Source organism: Ursus americanus, chromosome 33 (assembly GCF_024610735.1).
Source record: "Ursus americanus isolate L20-20 chromosome 33, mUrsAme1.1.p, whole genome shotgun sequence".
Lineage (NCBI taxonomy): Eukaryota > Metazoa > Chordata > Mammalia > Carnivora > Ursidae > Ursus > Ursus americanus.
The window spans coordinates 19,985,233-20,007,555 of record NC_142159.1 but is presented as its reverse complement, the minus strand read 5'-3'; the positions used below and the strand labels follow the sequence as shown (position 1 = coordinate 20,007,555).

The window sequence follows — 22,323 nt, the reverse complement described above, 5'->3', positions numbered from 1 at the left end:
GGCTCAAACCTGCTGGGCCCCACGGTGCCTGTCCATCACTGCATCAACGTCAAGAGCATAATGGCAGGCTGCTTCTTCGCTTCCACTTTCCAGATTTCGCAGACTCCTCTCTGGGCCAGTTCTAACCTAGAGCTGATAAGAAGGAGGATTCTGGGGAAAGCAATTCCAGCTTTACCAAGTTGACACAGCATAAGCTACCCAACAGATCAGTCAGTCCCTGCCAGGGAGCTGCCTCCCTGAGCCCAAGGGTGCTTTGCGGGGCCTGGCTGGGGGTTCCCCCACTCTCCCAGCAGGACCATCTGGCTGGCAGAGATGTGGCCCACCCCAGCAATCCTCTGCTCAGAGCATCAATCAGCTGGATTAGAACCCATTCGGGAACCTCCAAAACAGAGATTCCCAGGCCCCAGCCCAGGCCTCCGACAGCAGGGCCCAGGAATTTAGATTTTTCACTTGCTCTGCAGTTGATTCAGACATCCGGCCAAGTTTGGAACTCCTGACATGTGGAGCAGAAAGGACATTCTGGGGCCAGACAGACATGAGTTCGAATCCTGGTTCAATAGTTATTAGCTTTGTGATCTTGGGCAAGTGGCTTACCCTTTCTGATGTGATACTGCTGACTCATCTGTAAAATGGGCGTAATGCCAGCCTTCCTCACGGAGGGTCGTGGGGACCGAATGACATCATGTATCACAAATGTCTGGCATGTGAGTATTATGGTGCTTAATACAGTTAATAACTGTGCATAGACACGTCCGGGGGTGTGTCAGATGGGCCCAGAGTCTTCTCTTTCTTCTTAGGAATCTGGGCCTTCACCTGGCCATTTCTTACATAGATTGTTTTCCTGACATCATGAAAACCAGACTTGCTTTTCCTGTGTCCGCATTCATACTCCAGGCGTTGTTTCTTATAAAGGTCAGCTGCTTCAGTCTTGAAAAAGAACACAACTGGAGGTTTCACACTCCCGGATATCAAGACATACTACCAAACCGCAGTCATCAAAACAGTCTGGTGTTGGCACAACAGTGGGCACAGCGATCAATGGAACAGAACAGAGAGCCGGAAATACACCCACACTTTTATGTTCAGTCTCCGACAAAGGTGGTAAGAATGTACAGTGGGAAAAGAAGTCCCTTCAACAAATGATGTTGGGAAAACTGGGCAGCTACATGCAAAACAATGAGACTGGACCACTTTCTCACAGCGTATGCAAAAATAAACTCAAAATCGATTAAGGATCTAAATGTGAGACCTGAAACCATACAAATCCTAGACGAGAGCCCAGGCAGAAACATCTCTAAAATCGACTGTAGCAACGTTTTTCTAGATACGTCCCCTGAGGCAAGGGAAATAAAAGCAAAAATAAACTACTGGGACTACACCGAAATAAAAAGCTTCTGCACAGCAAAGAAAAGCATCACCAACACAAAAAGAGAACCTACTGGATGAGAGAAGATATTTGCCAGTGACATATCCGATAAAGGGTTAATATCTCAACTATATAAAGAACTGATACAACTTAACACCAAAAACAAAAACCCAAAACCAAATAACCCAATTAAAAAACGGGCAGAAGACATGAACAGACATGTCTCCAAAGAAGACGTCCAGACGACCGAAAGACACATGAAGAATGCTCAACATCACTCCTCATCAGGGAAATGCAAATCAGAACCACCATGGGAGATCACCTCACACTTCTCAGAATGGCTTCAATCAAAAACACAAGAAACCACAGATGTTGGCGAGGATGGGACGAAAGAAAAAGGAACCCTCTCGCACTGTTGGTGGGAAGGCAAACTGGTGCAGCCACCGTGGAGGACGGTATGGAGGTTCCTCAAAAAAATAAAGAGAGAATTACCGTGTGATCTGGTAATTCCACTGCTCGGTATTTACCCAGAGAAAAAGAGAACACTAGTTCAAAAAGATAGGTGCACCCCTGTGTTCATAGCAGCAATATCAACAGCGGCCAAATTATGGAAAGAGCTCAAATGTCTATTGATAGAAGAATATAGAAGATGTGATATGTGTGCACGCACACGCACACACACACACACACACACACACGCTGGAATATTACTCAGCCATAAAAAAGAATGAAATCCTGCCACTTGAAACAATATGGACGGAGCTAGAAAGTAGAAAAAGTGAAATTAAGTCAGAGAAAGCCAAATACCCTATGATTTCACTCATATGTGGAATTTAAGAAACAAAACAAAGAAAATAAAAGCAACAAAAAAACAGGCTCTTAACCATAGAGGACGAATTGCTGGTCACCAGAGGGGAGGTGGTTGGGGGGTGCGGGAAATCGGTGACGGGATTAAGGAGTGCACTTGCCCTGATGAGCACTGAGTAGTGTATAGAATTGTCGACTCCCTCTATCGAACTCCTAGAAGTAATAAAACACTGTAGGTCAATCACACCTGAATTTTTTTTTTTAAAGATTTTATTTATTTATTTATTTGACAGAGATAGAGACAGCCAGCGAGAGAGGGAACACAAGCAGGGGGAGTGGGAGAGGAAGAAGCAGGCTCCCAGCGGAGGAGCCTGATGCGGGGCTCGATCCCATCACGCCGGGATCACGCCCTGAGCCGAAGGCGGACGCTTAACCGCTGTGCCACCCAGGCGCCCCGACACCTGAATTTTTGAAAAAGAATCATTTCTTCAAAAAAAAAAAAAGTACCAGTTGCTTATTTCTTCGTTAGGCAAATTTCACGAATTCCATCTTTAAACAAAAAATGATTTCATCAAGACCATCCCAACCTCCAGCCCTCTTTCATCTCAAAATGTTTTCTTGAATCTGGAATCTTTGTTGTTTTCTTGCAACATTTCCATAAACGTCCTTCCTTTCCTGTCTGTCATTTTGACACTCCGTCAATTGCTGTGGTCGTGATACAACGAACTGCTTTTCCAAGAAAGCAGAGCTGGAAGATTTCGCAATGTCTGCTCTCGGTGGATGAAAGGGTGCCCCCTGGGCCAGGCTATTTGATAAAAGGAGCTTTGGCTTTGAAGTGAGCTTTTAAAGAAGCTGTTAGTCCCAAAGCAAGCAAAGGCAGCAATAAAGAAAACAGAGGGTTTGGCATTTCAGGTGCTAGAAGGGTGAGAAAGGAAAGGATGATTTTTAATGGTCAGAAATCAGGGAGGTGGCAGGCGGGGGGCGGGGGGACTTTGGAGAAGAGCTTTCAACGTTAGACTGAGGCCCCAGTGCAAGTGAGGCATTCTGGAGCGAGCGCAGCGTTCCACGCCTTAAACACGCCTCTGTAGGCTTCAGTGACATGATCTCACCATGTACTCTATCAGTCTCAACTCTGAGATCTTTCATTCTAGAGAGATCTGTAATCACTCATTGTTGGGGGCGCTTTCCCCATCTCCGGAAGGGACCTGTATTAGTCAGCCCAAGCTGACTAAGTGTGGCTTAGTAACAGAAACTTACTTTCTTACAATTATCATATGATTTCTCTCATCTATGGAACATAAGAACTAGGAAGATTGGTAGGGGAAGAAAGGGATAAAGAAAGTGGGGTGATCAGAAGGGGGAATGAAGCATGAGAGACTATGGACTCTGGGAAACAAACTGAGGGCTTCAGAGAGGAGGGGGTGGGGGAATGGGATAGACTGGTGATGGGTAGTAAGGAGGGCACGTATTGCATGGTGCACTGGGTGTTAAACGCAACTAATGAATCATCGAACTTTACATCAAAAACCAGGGATGTACTGTATGGTGACTAACATAATATAATAAAAAAACATTAAAAGAAAAAAAAAGAAGATGTGGTCCATATATACAATGGAATATTACTCAGCCATCAGAAAGAACGATTACACAACATTTGCAGCAACATGGACGGGACTGGAGGAGCTAATGCTAAGTGAAATAAGTCAAGCAGAGAAAGACAATTATCATATGGTTTCACTCATTTATGGAACATAAGAAATAGGAAGATCGGTAGGAGAAGGAAGGGAAGAATGAAGGGGGGGCAATCAGAAGGGGGAATGAACCATGAGAGACTGTGGACTCTGGGAAACAAACTGAGGGCTTCAGAGGGGGGGGGGGTTGGGATAGACCGGTGATGGGTAGTAAGGAGGGCACGTATTGCATGGTGCACTGGGTGTTATTCGCAACTAATGAATCATCGAACTTTGCATCAGAAACCAGGGATGTACTGTATGGTGACTAACATAATATAATAAAAAAACATAAAAAAAAGAAAAAAAAAACTTACTTTCTTACAGTACGGTAGGCTGAGAGGTCCAGAATCAAGGTCTGGCACGGTCAGGTTCTTGTGAGGGCTCTCTTCTTGGCCTGCAGACGGATGCCTTCTTGCCGTCTCTTCACATGGCCTCTCCTTGGGACGTGTGTGGAGAGAGAGAGAGAGCAAGCTCTCTAGAGTTTCTTCTTATACGGGCACTAATCCCATCAGACCAGGGCCCCACCCTCATGACCTCCTTGAACCCCAGTTACCTCCCAAAAGCTCCATCTCCAAATACCATGCCACTGGGGGTTAGGGCTTCAACACATGGATTTAAATTCAGTTCTTAACAGTGCCCTAGCATCCTCGTGATTGCTCAGGTTAAAATCATCTGCCCTCTCACCCCACTCTCCCTACCCAATCAAATCTGTAATAAGTTCATCTCCGTTTGTCAACTTTGCCCTGGGCTAGGGCAGTACCCTTCTAACTGGCTCTCTGCTGCCCTTCTGCCTTGCCCATCTTCCAAGGTTACTTCTGCCTCAGGGCCTTTGCACTCACTGCTGTCTCCACCCGGGACTCCTCCCACCTTCCCATTCTGCTCCGCTGCTACCTTGTTGGTCCCAGCTGCAATGTCTCCTTCTCTGAGAAGCCTTCCTCCATCATCTAAAGAACCACCTCACCTTTATGCTTATGTTGTTTTCTTTTCTGAACAATTCTTAATCCATGCCTTCCAGTGTTTAGAAGAGAGGCTTTGTAAGAACAGGCCTTTGTCTTGCTCGATCCTGTGTCTGGCACCCAGGGTTGCTCAGTGAACATTTGCTGAATGAATGAATGAATGAATGAAGTCAGCAGAGATTCGTTGAGGCTTCGGGCTGCACACAGCTCTGTGCCCGGTGTCAGAGGAGTCCCAGAGAAATGTCAAACGCCCAGAGGCAGCGATAAGAGGAACACAGGTGTGAAGCCCTGCCTGCTTCACTTCAAGTGTAGTTAGAGAAAGTTGCGTGAAAATGACACCCGCCAGACCTCTCTAAATGGCCGGTGGCTCGTACAAGTGACCAGCATTGACAAAGATCGAGAAGAGGAGAGCGCCTTCTCGCTGGCCATGGGAGGAGGCTTCCCAGAGACAGGGCATGTGAGCTGGATGTGGAAGGAGCTTAGGTGGTCATGGTCAGCTGGGGGAGGGGAGAAGCCCAATGCAGGGAGACCGGACAGCGTGCAGAGGATGGAAGGCAGGCCCATGTGACTGGAGTTGTGACATCAGGACTGTTTCCCTCCCTTGGATACGTCCCTGACATGGCGCTGATCCTCCTCCTGGGAGAAAGCACGTTTTCCTGCACCCGGTATCGCTGGTGCCGGGTACGTGTGCCCAAGCAGGTGCGCCGGGAACACTGGCGCTGGAAGTAAGCTGAATGGGGGGGTCCGGGCGCTCCCATCCTGTAGGCTGTGAGGGATTCCTTTGAAGCTTTGAGAGACACAGCGGCTGGAGGGTTGGCATGGCTGGACTGAGCCATGGGCTGAGAAAGCCTTAGAGAAGTGGGTTACAGTAATTATCGCTGTCAGCCAGGCCTGAGAAGTAGGAGGGAGGTGGACGGGGGCCAAAGAAAGGCTTTGGGAAGGGAGAAGAAACAACTTTGGGACCAACCGAACGCAGAAGCAGACAGGGGTTGCAAACGCACATGTCTGAAAGGAGGTAGGAGGGGGTGTGTTAAGGGGAGAGGCTGCCGTGAGGCATCAGGGAGTGGTGGGGATTGTGGCAGAGTGGAAGGTAGGCCCCTTCCATAGGACACAGCTCTGACTCAGCACCAGCTGCTTGTTACCTGGGAGAATTGGGACCGGGCGTACCAGATTTTCAAGTTTTATGTATAAGATCACACCCGTGCTCTCACTATTGGCTACCACTCCATATTACATAGCATAAATAAGCCTCCGCAGTCCAAAGAAGATACTTCTACGGGTCAGATACAGCCCTCAGGCTGCCACTTAGAGGCTTGGAGGTGTGTGTGTTTTGGGGGATGGAGTAAGGAGGGGGGAGAATGCCCGAGGGCGCTGAGATTTCATGACCAGGTCACCAGGGCAATAGTGAGCCTTTGTGCTGTAATTAGGAGGTAGGAAGGAGAGGGGTGGGCAGAGTGGAAGGTGTTGAAGTGAGGTGGATGGTCGTATGACAAAGGAGGACACGGCCTGGCCAGAACAGCTCATCCTGGGGGAGCTGCTAAGTTGCAAATGCATTGGGTTGGAGAGGGGAGGGAGGGCCCGTGTGTGCTTAACTGGGGACTAGTATGGACGTGGTTTCTCTGGGCCGCCTGTGCTTCTGTAAGGGGTTTATTCTGTCCTGGGATTTTTGTTTGTGTGTTTTATCTCCCCCCCTTAAGATGGCCTGATTTGGCCCCTGGCAAGAGGCACATGTAAGGACACTGACGTAGGGACAGGGTTTAAGTTCTGACCCAGTCCCCAGCTGTCAGGGACGTTGGGCAGAGTCCCTCCAGGTCCTGCTTTCCTGAGTCTTTGTCACCGTGGATGAGAATGACAGTGGAGGCATCCAGGGCCTCCTTCCCGTGCTTACGTCCCACCCATGATGGTTGAAACTGTTGTGTTCTGGCTCTCCTCCCTCCTGCATGGCTCCCACCTTCTCTTCTGAAATGAGGGACACAGACACAAACCCAGGGCCCTTCCTGGTTTCACTCATCCCGCCTGGGCCTCAGGTATCCCACCGTGGAGGTCCCCTCGAAATCTGAATGCACTCTGGCTGGAGGTAGAAGGCAGGGAGGAATCTAGCTAATGCAGTCTGTTCTCCCCGAGCCACCTAACGCCACAGCAGGTGCTGAACAGCCCAGAAAAAGCTCCTTTCACCATCGAGGGACTTCCAGCCATGTGGGGAGGGGTCCTGAGGAACAGTCATCGGCCACTTCTCCGGTCATTGATGCCACGGAGGATCCTGAGGCCCTGGATGCCTGTTTGGCTGTGGTTTTGTCTGACAAGGGTCCTTGGTCACGGGGCTTACAGTCGCTGCAGGAGGGAGGGTGACACGGGCTACAGGTCAAGCGCTTACTAGGAGCCAGGTGCCAGGTTCGTTGGTGTATCTGGTGTACAGTGTTTTACTGCAGCCCCCACGACAGTGCACTAAGGTGGGCTTGGTATCGTGTCCACTCTACAGATGAGAAAACTGAGACCGGTGCAGTGACGTGGCTTGCTCCCCACCCCACCCCTCACTCAGGTTGCAGAGCTGGGCCTCCCTGGCTAGCAGGAGACCCCGTCATTTATCTGTACAGAGCTAAGAAATGGGTACATTCGGAACATCTTGGAGGAGATGCAATGCAGCTGAGATGGAAAGGAGGCGAACGCAGCCCGAGGGAAAGATGCTGTCCGGCCAGACGCAGGAAAGAGCCGCGTCCTCTGTCCCCGGGCCATATGGGTTGAGGACAGTTTCTCAGTTGTCAGGAGTCACCAAATGCATCCCCATACCTAAAGAGGAAGCAAGATAAAGTCCTAACGCTTTCAGTACTGTGTGACAGACGCCACGTGACACTGTAATGCTCTGCCCCCTCGAGCTCATGACCTTCCCGTAATTGCCTGAGAGAAGCCCCACATTTTATTCAACCCTTGTTACGGCTCGACCAAAGTCACTTGCTCAGCCTCATCCAACCAGGGAGTGGTGTTGCTGGGAGTTGAACCAAGGCCCCCGAACTCCGGAGCCAGAACGTTTAACCCTGGCCCAATAGTGCCACGCTGACTAAGGTGTTAGCGCTTTGCTGAGTTCACCCACAGGCCACATGAGGCCCACGTGGCTGGAGTCCCTGGGCAGAGCCAGGAGGCGGTCTTGGTGGAGGAATAAATCCGTCTCGGGTCCTCCCTGGCCTCCTTCCAGTCTGTGGCTCTTCCAAGCGTCACCTGCCCTTCCTTCCCCCCACCTGTCTCTGCATTCTCGTGTCCAGCTGACTTCCTGGGCTCTGCCTGGGTCCACACTCGGGATGAGCGTTCCAAGGCTTTTGTGAGCATCAGGAGCCCTTGGGGAGCTGGCTAAAAGCAGGTGCGGGGCCCCACCCCACATTCGGATTCTCTGAGTCCATCATGGAGTCCCGGAATCTGCTTATTTAGCAAACCCCGCCCTACCTGTGCCAGGTCGGGGGTGCAGAAGTCCTCAGGTAGCAGTGGGTCTCAAGGTACCGTTCCCTCTGCTGCTCGACCCCCATCTGCTGCTCAGCCGGCCGCCGCTACCTCCTGCTATACACCTCGCCGTGTTTAATCCTTACTCCAGTATTACACGTAGTACTGCTAGCATCCCCGTTTTACACGAGAATGAGCCTCAGAAAGACCTGGATTTAATCATCACTAACTGTAACCATCTTGCTTTACTGCCTCTGCTAGAATGGTATTGGCGGGGGGGTCCCTGAGGGCCCCTGGTGGGGTTTAGAGGAAGGGCCATGAAGGCATGAGTGCATTCGATCTGTAGACTGTAAGGGAAGGAGCCGTGAAACTCCCAGGGCCAGCTGGGTGGCTCAGTCGGTTAAGGGGCCGACTCCTGATTTTGGCTCAGGTCATGATCTCAGGGTCCTGGGATCGAGCCCCACATGGGACTCCCCGCTCAATGGGGAGTCTGCTTCTCTCCTTCTCCCTTTGCTCTTCTCCCTGCTCGTGCATGCGTTCTCTCTCAAATAAATAAATAAATCCTTTAAAAAAAAAAAAAGCCTTCGTACCCAGAATATTCCTTGCATTATCTCCATGGGCCTTTAAGTCCTAGTTATGAACAACTGACACCATTAGTCAGAGCAAACCATCCAGACTCAATTCAGCTTTCAAAGCTACATGGAAATCAACATGTAGAATGATCGTCAGGGAACCTGATTCCTCTGTGATCCAGAGCGGGTCCTGTAACCTCCAGGGGCCTCCCACCTGGACAGAGGGCTGAAGAGAGGACAGTAGGGAATCCTACCCCCCACGGGACTGCTGGAGCACCGGGAGGGAGGGTTAAAATAAATTCTTCCACCTGTGCCCCAGCAGTTCCACCCTGGGTATTTGTGGAGAGAAGGGCACACATCTGCCCCCGCAGAGACTCCAACGCAAACGTTCCTGCTGCTTTCTGCATAACAGCTCGACGAGGGAACAGTGCAGGTGTCCGTCAGCAGGGGAACAGCTAAACCGCGATACTGTTGCTCAGCCAGGGAAAGAATGAAGCACAAATACTGACAATGCTGCGGACGAACACGAGGCCGACCGAGAGCACATGCTGTAGGAGTCCATTGATAGAAACCTCTAATACAGGCACAGTTAGCCCATCGTGGCGGAAGGCAGATCAGTGGTTGCCTGGATGGGGAGGGTGGGGGCTCACGGGTGAGGGCACACACGGGGAACTCTCGGGGGTGATGGATTTGGGCAGTGGTTACATGGGCGTATACAGTTGTCAGGACTCGTCCGATTGTGCACTAAGGTCTGTGCATTGTACTATATATAAATTATACTGTAAGTAAACGGAGAAGTGAATGAGTAGATGCCCCGCCCCAGGCCCGACAGCTCTGACTCAGCGGGTCTCGGGAGGGACCCCAGGGCATCTGCGTTTCAGCCAGTGGCACAGACAGTGGTGACCCCCAACCTGGGACGGGCACCCCCAGGCCCTAATCATGAAAGTCTCTTCTGGCCAAGACAGCTGAGTCTTTGAAGATGCGAGCACTTACGGCTAGTCTGTTTTTAAGCATAAACCTGACTGGGGTCAAAGTCTGGCCCTGGGGCTGCCTCCCCGTGGTTGGCGAGACCAGCTCTAAGCCGTGGACAAAGCACCCTCAGTCACCACGCTGGTCCTGGCCGTGGGCCAGGCATCACAGGGTCTGCTCTGCTAGGAACAGAGGGCCCGACTCCTTGCAGGGCTGCAGACGTCTGCCAGGTGCTGGGCATCAGGCAGAGTGACAGGCCCTCTCTGGGTTCTGTCTCCCTGGCTGCCCTCCAGATAATAATGATTTTGGCTGCGTGTTGAGGAACTGTCGTGTTACAGACGCTATGCTGGTCGTTCTGTGTTGAATTAGATAAGAGGATGCAGTCATTTAGGGGCCTGGGCTCAAGTCCCCACATTGCCACAGTTAGCTGTGTGTCTTCATGCAAGTGACTTAACCTCTCTGAGCTCCTCATCTGTAAAACGAAGAAGATGGCAATACTTTTTTTCTTCACAGTGCCTTAAGCATAGAAAACATATAGGAAACATTGTCTCATTATTATTATTATTATTATTATTACCTAATTTAATCCTTCTAATAACCCTATGGGTTAGGGGCTATTCTTATCCCCATTTTAGAGAGCAACATTTGAGGCTCAGAGAGGCCAAGCCCCTGGCCCAAAGTCACACAGGGAGCAGCTGGCAGAGCTGGAATTACGACTTGGGGTGCCTCACTGCTGATGCTTTCCACTGCACCGTACCTGCCATCGGCTTTGTGGGATGGGGGTCACTATAAAAGACCCCCGGGTACTGGAATGAGTGTCCATCACTGCTTGAGTGAGAGGCGTGCCCTTCCTCGGGAAGGCCATTCTGAAGGTGGGTTCAGATCCCTGCTCTACCAGCTGCGGGACTTTGGACAAGTTGCTTAACCACCTCAGTTTCCTCATCTGTAAAATGGGGGTGCTAATACCAACCTTAAAAGGCTGTCTGAGGATGAAATGAGTCACTGGGTGCAGGGCATGCAGAACAGTCCCCGGCACACGGTAAGCCCACCACACCTGTCAGCTTTACGTACCGTCCTCCGCAAGGTCACGCACCCCGCTCGGCTCCTGACTGAGCGAGGCGGGGCTCCGGGGGCAGGTCACCGCGAGCTGTCCCCCACACCTTCGAGGATGTGACGGGACAGTCTCCAGGGTGGCCTGTGGCAACACGTGTAGCAAAAAGCCTTTTTGAATCATGACCGAGGAATCTGAAAGTCTGCGATTAAACCCTCTCTTGGATTCTGTCACTTTAAAAACTCACAGCCTTCATACCAGGCGCTGTTTCCTGCCCATCGTGTTGATGCCGTTGGGAGAGATTCCCGCCACACGGAGCCAGTCCTCATCCTCAGCACAAGACCGAGCTGAAGGGGGACAAGCACCCCTTTTGTTTGCTGATTTTGTGTGATTGATTGATTGCCTGCATCTTGGGAATCACCGTGTGGGCTTCTCAAGCTTCTCTGTCTCCCTTGGGTTGCAAACAAAAATCAAACGACATCCAGCTGCCTTGGCGAGACGTCTTGCAGCCTGGTTTGTAAGTGACAAATGTGTCACCGCAGCAGGCTGAAAGGGTGGTGACACAGCATGGCATGTCGCTTCTGGATTCAAACCCCTGCTCTCTTTGTGGCTGTGTGACCTTGAGGATCTGTCTGTCTGCCTCTCTGAACCTCGGTTTCATCATCTGTAAAATGGGCACAGTCACGTGCCCCCTCCTCATGGGGCTGTTGTGAGATCGGAAGCCTGGAAGAAGACAGAGGGAGCCAAGGTCCAGGTGCCAGAGTGCCCGGAAGGCAGGCGGGAGTTTGGATTTTATTCTCAGGGTGGTAGGGAGCCAGGCAGGAGAGTGACGTGACTGAGGGGCGCTAGTGGAAGCTCGTTTGGGCTGCCACAGGGGCAAGGGCAGCAGCAGGGGGGCATGCAGGAGGCCAGTACAGTCGTCCAGGTGATGGTGGCAGCAATGGGAATAGGTGTAGCTGTGTTTGGAAATAGGTGCATTTGACACCTTTGGGCAAGAAAAATAGGTAACACTTGCCAAAGTGTTGACTAGAGATATCCTTAATAACCTCCATAAAAATGATGGTGCGTGCTTCTTTAAAAAAAATCTTAAACCAGTCATCTAGAGCAGCGGTTCCCGGCTGAGGGCATCTCCCCTCCCCTACCACCAGGGAACATTTGGCCATGTCTGGAGACATTTTTGTTGTCCCAGCTGGGACTGAGATGCTACTGGCATCTAGGGGGTAGAGACCAGAGACGCTGCTAGCTATCCTGCCATGCACAGCACAGCTCCCATGACAAAGAACGGTCAGCCCGACATGTCAGTGGTCCAAGGTGGAGAAATTCTGGTGTAGAAATGCAGAAAGTGAGAAGGACGTCGCCCCCTTTTCTCACCCCGCCCACGCTCCAAAGATGACCACCATGACAGGTTTGCTGCGTAACCGTCCAGGGGCTGCTCTGTGCAGTTACATAGATTTCCTGTAAACCACCTCACCCGGCAAGGAAGGTGAGGCAGGTGCTCGAAACTTGGGAGGAGGGCCTGGAGGAGGGCATCTGTTTGGCTGAATCTGTCATGCTCTCACCCCACGATAACGGTCACGGCCCAACCAGAGGAGCTGGGAGGTGGGCAAGTGGCCTAAAACTTATTTCCTCTAAAAGTTGTGAAATTCCTCCTTTTCGCCAAAGAGCTCTCTACAAACTGCGTATCGTTATGAGGCCCGCAGCCTCTGTAACGGGGCTGACTTATGAAATCTGAGAATTTCAGGGCCGGAAGAAACTTTGGGATAATCTACCGTCTCGCCCGACCTCCTATTTCTCAGATGGGAAAACTGAGGCCAGAGACTTTTTTTTATAAATGGGAAGATCTTTTTATAATCAGTAGTCTCTTCTTGATTTATTGGGATTTTAATCTCCGATTTTTAATGTGATGCGTGGTGACAGCTTAATGTTTCTAATTTTTTTTCTTGGTCCCTTCCCTATGTGAGGTTGGTATGATGGCTGACAGAGGAGACATAATTTAGCCTTGTCGTTCCTCAATGCTGCGTGGAGGCTCTGGCCCGGCCGTGAGAAACACTTCCTCCGTCCACAGCAGAGCTGGAAAACAAGGGACAATGTCTTAAATTTTCCCCAAATTAAAATTAATGGCATCTAAGGGTGTGCCCTTAACCCCAGATTCCCTCCCACTGTGTTTACTGTGGCCCGAAGCTTGCTGCCATGCAAAGATCGTGGTAGAAGGGTGGATGCATTTTTTTGGGTTTTGTTTTGCTTTAATGTCCTTCCATGGTAGAAGAGAAAGGTTGTAACCCAATGTCAGGCTTCTCCAAAGTTTGGGAGGGACTTTGCTGGCCTGTGAACTCCCAGGTCTAGAAGTCCTGGTTTCATCTCTTTTCTGTGGCTGAACCAAGGGCAGGGCTCGGCGTCACTCTCAAATGCCCGTGGAGTGCCACAGCCGTGTGGCGGTCCCCTTCCAGCCCAGCCCCAGACTCAGAGTGCTGCAGCCTGTGCCCCCCCCCCCGTCCTCGTGCTCCCATCCTTTAGGAGGCCCCATAGAGCCCCCAAAGTGGACAGAATGATGCCCTGCCCATGTAGGACCCCAAGCAAGGACCCCGCAGGCCAGGGAGGTGGGCTCTGGCAGCAGGGAGGACGCCTGCGTCTGGAATACGGCTACTACAGCTCCAGTCTGCGGTAGCCAGCCCCTCCCCCGCCCCCAGCAGGCCAGTGGGGAGAGGCAGAACCTCTAATGTGGGGCGGGGGGTGCATTAGGATGGCTCCCTGGGAGGGCTCCTTACCTGTGTCCCAGACCCCTCAGGCTGGGCAGAAGGGCCTAAACATCAAGCTAAGGGCTTTGGTCTTTGATTCTCTGGCACTAGGGAGCCACTGAGGGTTTCTGAGCAGGAGAGTGACAAGATAAAAAAGACTGTTTCTAGAGGATCACAATGGCAGCAGCATGCTGGATAGAAAGGAAAGGCAGTGGGGCAGGAAGCCGGGTAGGGACAGCGGGGTGTAAGGCGCTACCCCAGAGGGGTAGCTGCAGAAACAGAAAAGGAGGAAGAAATGGACCTTCGGGATGGCAGGGGCTGATGGGAAGGATGAGGAAGAGCCAGCAGTCACAGAGGAGCTGGCTTTCGAGCCCAGATGAGGACGGACCCTCTCCCAGCCTCAGTTGTTTGTAGAACGGGAGGAGACCAGGGGTGTGGGGAGGATAAAACAAGATTGTGCATGGAGAGTACACGGACATCAGCCTGGGCCTGAGGGGAGCAACAGGCAGGTGCTAGGGGCCAGGAGGGTGATGGGGAGCCATGGAGGAATCTTGACTGAGGGTGGTATGATCACATTTGCCTTTTGGAAAGACCCTCCTCCCCCCCAAAAAAAGCAGCATAGAGAGGGCAGGCCGGGAGGCAGGGAGGCCCCAGAAGAGGCCTTCATGGTCCATATCCAGGTGAGGTTGGCCCTTACTGAGCGGGAGGTGGTGGGCCATCTTGGGGTGTGGACCCTCCCCAGGGCCCCACGTGCTTGCTGGGTCCCCTCTGTGCTCGGGGAACTGCTGTGTGGAATGTAGGGAGGCAGATGTTTGCCCAGCAGCCCATCTCCGGTTCTCCGTGCCCGGCAGCCTATCTGTGTGCACAGTGCGGCTGCTGGGCCCGCCCCTGCGACAGCTGCCCGCCAACAAAGCCCTGGCTGTTGGATCAGAGAGGCAGTAGCTGCCCACAGTGGGAACCCAGCAGCACCGGATTCACCCTCCCTTCCAGAAAATTCAGCCCACACCCTAGCCCTGTATGTGCGCCCTACTCCCCAGTGGTCTGCCCAGCCACCCCCTTGCCCGTTGGGGACCGGGTCGCATTGCTTCTGCTCTCTACTAACATTTCTTCTTCCTACTACCATTTCTTCTCCTTCTTTCACCGGGGCCCCTCCATCTTTGCTCACTTTTCTCGCCTTTGGGTTGTTCGTACCTCTCCGTTCCCTGGTGCCCACCCCCACCCCACTCCCTGTGTCATCTTTCATCGTATTTCTTCCCTCCGCCGCCCTTGGGCGTGCAGGAGGCTGAGGGCAGAGAGCTGTTGATGGTCTCTTGGTGCCCAGCACAGTGCTTGGCCCACAGGGTAGAGCGATGGTGTCCCCTCGGGCGTGTCTGACTGTCCCCTCACGCCCTTCCAGTGCCTTCCCCTCTTCGTCTCCTTCATCCTGCGTGGGTCTGTCGGCTGGATGTGTGTTATAACCTTGGCAGTAACGTTTTCAAGGGCAGGCCTGGTTTTTCTGTCCTGTAATTCTTGCTAACAGCCTAGAGGCATTCCTGGCCTCGTGATTTATGACAGTATCTACTGGGTGGCGTATTCCAGGGCAGTGGCCCTGGGAGAGATCTGCCAGCTTTCAGCCCGCAGACCGCATTCTTCCTCGGTCACTGCCACGGCCACAGGCCTCTCTTAGTCAGTGGCCCTAAACAGTCATCCTCAAAACATCCCGACCAAGGAAGGAGATCCAAGAACCCTGCATGGGGGCCTTGATTCTTGGCCCTGCATTCCAGAACGCCTACCTGTGCAGGTGCTCGTGGCCTGACCGTGCAATCTGAGGACGAGTGAAGCGGTGTCCTAGGGCAAGGTGGTGGTCACTGCTCACTTGGTCAGCACCAAGGTTGGGGGCAACCGGCCAGTGTGGTTTTGCTTTTGGGTTTGTTTGTTTGCTTGCTTGTTTTTAGTTATTATTTATTTTAACTTTCTTTTTAATTAGGCAAGAGGGTTTATGTTGGGTCGTGCAACTGACACATTGGGAAGTCCAGCGGGATTCTTGGGTTCAAGTGGTATGTTCTGGCGTCAGGCTCGCTGTCCACCTCCGCTCTCATTTCCTCCGTGCTGGCTCTCTCCTGGGTCAGCCTCTCCCACCAGATGGCCACCAGCTGCCACCAGCTACCTCCTGTCCCGCCAGCAAACCCAGCGGGGGTTCCCCTCCCGGGCATTTCCCCAACAGTTAAGAATTGAGTCTCATTGGTCCCGGCTGGGCCAGGCCCCGCCCCCTTGAGAAGGAAGATCTGATTGGCCAGGCTTGGTCACGCCCAGACTTAGGGCCAGGAGAAGGAGGCTGGGATGCTGAGCCCCAACCTGGCCACAGGGCACCTGCGCCCTGGTCCAGGTAACCCCTGGGCAGCCTGGCTCCCCCAGCCCTGAGTAGCCCGGCCTCCCAGGCCTCCAGGGTCCCTCCTTGGGAGGGACTTGTGCTACAGGCTCTGGACAACGTGGCGCTGGAGAGAGCACAGCAGTGCCTCATTCCAAGGGTCCCTGCAGAGACTTCAGTGATAATAATAGGTAACCCTCGGATTCCCAGTTGGGGAGTTTCCAATTTGATACTGGATCTTTGTAAAGAGAGGGCCTGTGTGTGGGGCTGGGCCTCAGTCCCTCCGGCACCTGGACTTCCGCCCAGCATGCCGTGGGTGCCCAGCTAATATTTGGGGTGGGGGGAGGACAGACTGCCAGGAGACAGTAGGGAAGCCAGAGGTCGGCAGCCTTGCTCCTGCCCCCAGGACCCACCCTCACCGGACAGCCTCCTCCATCGGCACCCAGCGTGTCGCGGGTACTCAGGAAACAGTGGCTATGTTATCACCACCACCATCATTATCATTATTTATCATCTCTGTTATTCTCTTGTGACTGCGTGGCCATTGTTATTGTTCATCCTCGAAGTTTCTCCTGGCTCAGGGAGCAATCTTGACCCTTGTTGACCCTCACCTGCTCTGGCTACCTTTGTTTCAGTAATTCCATCCTATGGCCAGACGTGTGCTCAGTGCATTAGGGTCAGAGCTCACAGATGTTTAATAAGGTCCTGCACTGCCTGGGCGGCCTGTAGGGTAGAGACCGTCGGGCATAGCTCCTGGCCTGAGGGGACAGGGACACAAGTGGGACACCCACAGATGCCCTGAAGGCTGGGACACCTGCTGTGGGGCTTCCAGGGGGGTGATCCCGGTTCAACTATGAACGGAGCCTGCGTGTCTGAGTGCTCACCAGCCTCAGCCCCCGTCCTTCCTCTACAGCAGGGACGATGGGGCAGCCGGCGAGTGTTTTGACGATTACAAAACTGCCGTGCACAAGTGTCCCAGCTCAGTGCCAGGAAGGAATTGCAACCCCCAACGCTGTGCTGTGGCGGCTGAGAGAGGGGCAGAGTCCTGGGACATGTGACTGGCCGCCTGAAGCCCCGCGTCACAGGGGCTAAGCTCGGATGGTGGCGAGGCGCAAGGTCAGCCCTGGGCCCTGACCCTGGGCTTCCAAGCAGGTTACTGAAGACACTGGTGTTTGTCTTGGTCACTGAGTGACCTGGGACAAACCCGAGTCCTCTCCATCTCTGTGCCATCAGCAAACCTTGGCTGCCGACAGTGGACAAAGGAGTGCCTTGTTCGTGGGAGCCGTGCACAGCCATTTCAAAAACTCCTGCTTTTAAAGCCTGGCTTGGGGGCAGATGGGAGGCAGGATTTGAGAGGGACTCTGGACTCAGACCATCTGGTTCGCAGCCTCATTCTGCTACTTATTAACATGAGACTTGGGGCCGGTTACGTAACCTCTCCGGGCCTCGGCGTCTGGGTCTGCACCATGGGGGTGACGGTAGTGGCTTCTCTGTGACGATGAAGTGAGATAATCCGGCTCCGAGTAAGCCTCCAATGCGTGTTAGCTGTTCCTATCGTGATGGAAAGACACGTGCTTTTGAAAACAAAGGGTCCTTTTGTCAAATGAGTAATCCCCCAATTCATGTCTGATGTGTGTCGTCTGTATCTGGATTCACCCAAGAGCCATTTGGGTAGGTTCCAGACTGGGGTTTCTTATCCTGCAGGACAGTCCCCGGAAGGCCCGTGACCCCGAGATCGTACGAGATTGTGCCTACAGCCCTTACCGGAGGCTGGATGGCAAACTTATTACTGAATAATGGCACCGTCCTCCCCCCAGCGGTGTCTCCCTAATCCTGGAGCCCGTGATTACGTTACCTTGTGGATTCCCATTATCCAGGTGGGCGTGTCGTAGTCATGAGTCCTTGTAAGAGGGGGTGGGGGAGTCAGCAGGAGGTGTGCTGATGGCAACAGAGGTGGAATGAAGTCCTGGGGGCAGAGGAGGGGGCCCGGAGCTAGGGAGCGCAGGCAGCCTCTAGCAGCTGAGGAAGGCAAGGAAAGAGAATCTCTCCTGATCCCCCGGGAGGAATGCAGTCGGGCTGACACCTTGATTTTAGAACCCCTGTGCTCCAGGACAGCAAGACGATGAATCGGAGTTGCGTTAGGCCCCTGAGTTAGTGGTGAATTGTCAGGGCAGCAACGGGAAACCAACACAGCCCTTCCCAGGAGAGGGTCTGTGGTCCTTTTCAGATTTCCACCTGCCTCGACAAGCAGATAATGAACAGTCACAGGTGCAGTGCTTCCCAGCTGGCCTCCAGAGCCCCCTGCTGGGTGTCAGTACAGCCGCCGTCCCCTCCTCCTCGACCCTCCCTGTCCCCGTGTAGTGCATCTGAGATGCAGACCTATTTTCACCGGTCATTTCTTCTCTGGAATGGACTGCGAGAATTCCCACAAAACAGCGTGTCCCGTGGCTCTGGGGGTTTCTAAATCCCGGCCAATACAGGTGCGGTGGGGCGTGCCTCCCCTGGTCCTCAGTCACATGGACGCAGGCCCTGGGCCTCCCTCTCCAAGCTGTGGGGGCCTGTCTGGGTGGGGAAACCAGCTACGCCTCCAGCAGGGGGTCAGTAGAGGCACTTCTGTTCGGGGATAGACCTCTTAGCAGCTCCTGGGGCCACAGCGTGGCTTGGGTTTATCATTCCACACCCAAAACGGCACCAGCTTTGCGGCAGAACCTTCTGGGTTCCCGCACATTACAAAGCCGCTAGCAGTCTGCCAGACCTGGTGTAGGTTAGGACACTGGACCCTCGGAAGCAGCATCTTCCTTGTACAGAAAGGGAAACTGAGGCTCGCAGAGGTGAAATGTGTTGCCAGGGACATACAGAATTCAACAAAGGCTGGACAGACTCAAAGACCCATGTATTTTCCACGATACCGCTATGTCATGCCATTCCTTCATTCAGCATTGATGAGGCTCCTCCTGCATGCCCCAGGTCTGTTCTAGGACAGAGGGAAAGCAGTGAACAAAACAGACCAAATTCCCCACCCTGGGGAGCTCACATTCCGGAGCAGCCCTGTCCCGTAAAGATAGGATGCAAACCCCATGTGTCATTTTCAATTTCCCGTTACCACATTATTTTTTTTTAACGTACAAAGAAGGCAAAAATCGTGATTTTTATTTAACTTGATATACTGAAATACATCATTTCAACATGAAATTGGTTTAAAATGTTCATGAGATGTTCTTGTCGCCCCTCCTCTGTCTTTGGAATCTGGCGTGTATCTTACACTTTTACAGCCGTGCAGACCGGCCACATTTCAAGAGCTCACTAGCCACGTGTGGCCAGCGACTGTTGGGCAGTGCGGCTGTGGCCGACAGCAGATGCCCATCCAGACAGTGACCTGGGAGCAACCGATGTCATGCCACCCTGTGCAGCTCCACGGCCATCAGTCCGTCCCTGCTAATGTCTAGCTTGGGCTTGCAGTGGCCACACGTGGCTCTGTGGCTTCTTGTGGCTGGGTGGTTGTGAAATTAGGGAACCAGCATTTCTTTGTGGGGTGGTGGGTGGAGGTACTGGGCCTCAGCTCAGGAGGTTGGGTTAATCCAGCCCTTAATTTGCACCACATCATTTTCAGTGGCCATGTAGGGCCTCTCTTGTTTGATTATTGCTATTATTTTATTCCCCTTTTCTCCCCTCCCCCACTCCATTCTCCTTTCCTCTCCCAGCAGCCATCCCCCCTGTGGGGAATGCCCTGATTGGCCCCTGTGATTGGCAGGGAGGTCCTGGCAAAGGAAAATCCGGGTGCCATTCCACCTGATACACATGGAGCTCAGTTGCCAAGGCCTGGCTCTGGAACGTGGTGCTTTCGTCTCCCAGAGCTGCGTTGGCCACAGCCAGCCTCCAGGCTTTGCTCCCACCATTGTAAGCCTCTCGGCCTGACTTTCAGACTGCCACACACTTTCCGGTCCTCACCCCTGGTTCTCCTATGGGGAGAGATGGGGTTCTTCACTGACCTCCCCTAATCTCTCCAGAGCCCACTGGCAACACACTGTTACCCTCTTGGTCTAGTGCTTTGTACCCAATTACCACAAATTTAGCGGCATAAAATAACTCACATTTATTATTTCTGTTTTTGTGGGTCAGGAGTGCAGGCACAGCTCAGCGAGGTTCTCTGCAAGGCCACAATCAGGGTGTAGGCCAGGGCTGGGTTCTCATCTGGAGGGTTGACTGGGGAAGGATCCACTTCCACGCTGTCGTGGTTGATGGCAGAATTGGTGCCTACACGTGTCATTGGGAGCCTACCTCGGGTCCTTGCCACATGGGTCTCTCCCCAAAATGCTCACTCGCTTTATTAAAGTCAGCAAGCAAGAGAACATCTCCTTGCAGGGTGGACATTACAGTTGTGGATGATACAGTCTCACATAATAACCCCATCCCATCACTCTTGCCATATTTTATGGGCCAGAAGCAAACCATAGGTTCCTCCCACACTCAAGTAGAGGGGTCACACAAGGGCATAAACCCCAGGAGGCAGGGACCGTGGGGCCACTTTATGAGTCTGCCTGCCATACTTTCCCTCTGGTTATCTTTTCTTAATGGCAGGATGGGAGACTGCAGTCGGTGAGACCTGCTGTATGGCATTAGGCAGGACTACAGTTTCCTCATCTGTAAAATGGGGCAATACCATCTGACTCTTGGCATTCATGGAATGATTAAATAAACTCTATAGGTGGAGCTTTTAGCACTATCCTTGGCATAGCTGTCAGGCTTATAAATGGTAACAAATTCACTGTTACTATTCACCAGGCCTGGGCTGGTTTAGGTGACCAAAATAAAGTAAATGTTTGTTTTCTTTCATGTAAACAGAGTCCAGAGTTCAGCAGTCTTGGGCTGGGAGGATGGCTCAGCAATCTCCGGGGTCCCAGGCTCCTCTCTTACTGCTCTGCCATCCTCGACTTCATGCTCCAGCATGGCTGCTGAGCTCCAGCCATCACATCTACACCACAATCGACAGAAAGGAGGAAAGGGAAAAAAAGAGAGAGACGTACCTTCTAAATGTTCCTTCTAAAAACCCTTCCTGAATGTTCCCCTCCTCTGATGCACACTTCTGCTTATGTCCCATTGGGTGGAATGCAGTCCTGTGGCACAGCTAGCTACTCAAGAGGCTGGGTAACGCTCTTTATTCTGTGAAGCCCTGAAAAACTAAGCATTAGGAGTTCCTTACGATGGAGGAAGGACAGAGTGGATATCGGGAACCATGAGCTGGCAGAACAAAAGCACCCTCCTGAGAATATCAGACTAGTGAGTCAGCATTGCCTGCTCTCCTTTCCCTCCCTCCAGCACAGGTAAGAGAAGAAAAGATCGGGTGAGCTGAGCCGGGCTGGGAGGTGAGCTGTGCTCTCACTTCAGCCAGCTGGCTCTGGGACATCCCGAGGAGGTCATCCCCTTTTCCAGCCCTTAGCTGGGGCCTGACTGGCAGTTACAGACCAGAATGGCAGAGAGGAACGGCAGCCAAGGTGTGCCCTCTGGTGCCCCCGAGAAATCCTTTTGCACCTCAGGAGTCTCATCGGGGCCTATCTGTTGACGATGAGCCCTCTTCGGGGTCACATGCTGGCTGCAGAGGAAGCACAGTGAGCCTTTTTCTTTTCCTAGGCGATTTACAACCTGGGGGAGTGGGTAGTGACGAGTATAGATTCCAAACGTCATCTGTCCCTTAACCCTTCACTCCTTAACCCTATGAGGTCGGCACTGCCTGCTCTACTGGACAGAGGGGATTGAACTCCGACCCTTGCACGGTCTGTGCACCCCAACTTCTGTGTATTGTTAGGGGGGAGGTTATAGTAGCACTTTCCTCCCGGGCTGCTGGGAGCAACAAGGGAGACGATGTTGGGGAGCGCGAGCGATGCTGTGAACGTCACGAGCACTCACGGAGGTCGTTCTCCCTTTATTTCTTGATGTGAAAGAGGTGCCAGGCCCGCCAAGCCAGCCTCCCCCGTGGGCTCTTATCCTCCTCCCCATCTCCCACAGGCTGCCCTGTTTTAACCTCAGTTCCAGTTTTATGATTAAACATCCCAGCGTCAATTATTTACAATATGTCCAGATGACTATCGGGGGTTGCAGGGGGCTGAGTGACTCACACGGGAGAAGCTGGTTTTTATGGGGGAAATAACATGAAGGGGAAACAAGGAATTCTACCACCTGACCACAGAGACTGAGGTCAGCCTGGGAAGGGCTGGGAGCATCCAGGGCGCCGGGAGGGGGCTCTCGTTGGGGGTGGGCGGGGTGCCAGGAGGCAGGGGTGGTGGAGCGGACTAGCTCCGCCCTAGATGTATCCAGTTGGAAGCTTTGCTGCGCCATGTGCTGGAGGACGTTGAGCAGGTGT

At 52.7% G+C, this 22,323-nt stretch overlaps 1 protein-coding gene across 6 annotated transcripts in view; it reads left to right on the top strand.

Moving 5' to 3' along the window:
- Positions 1–22,323, top strand: part of TMEM51 (transmembrane protein 51) — a 61,071-nt gene that overhangs the window by 17,565 nt on the left and 21,183 nt on the right. The window contains exon 1 of one of the 6 annotated variants that reach the window (XM_045774720.2): positions 9,519–22,157. The exons of the other annotated variants lie outside the window; for them this stretch is intronic. The gene's annotated coding sequence lies outside the window, so the exon portion shown is untranslated. Of the gene's footprint in view, positions 1–9,518; positions 22,158–22,323 lie in introns of those variants that run through there. 6 annotated transcript variants of the gene reach the window in all.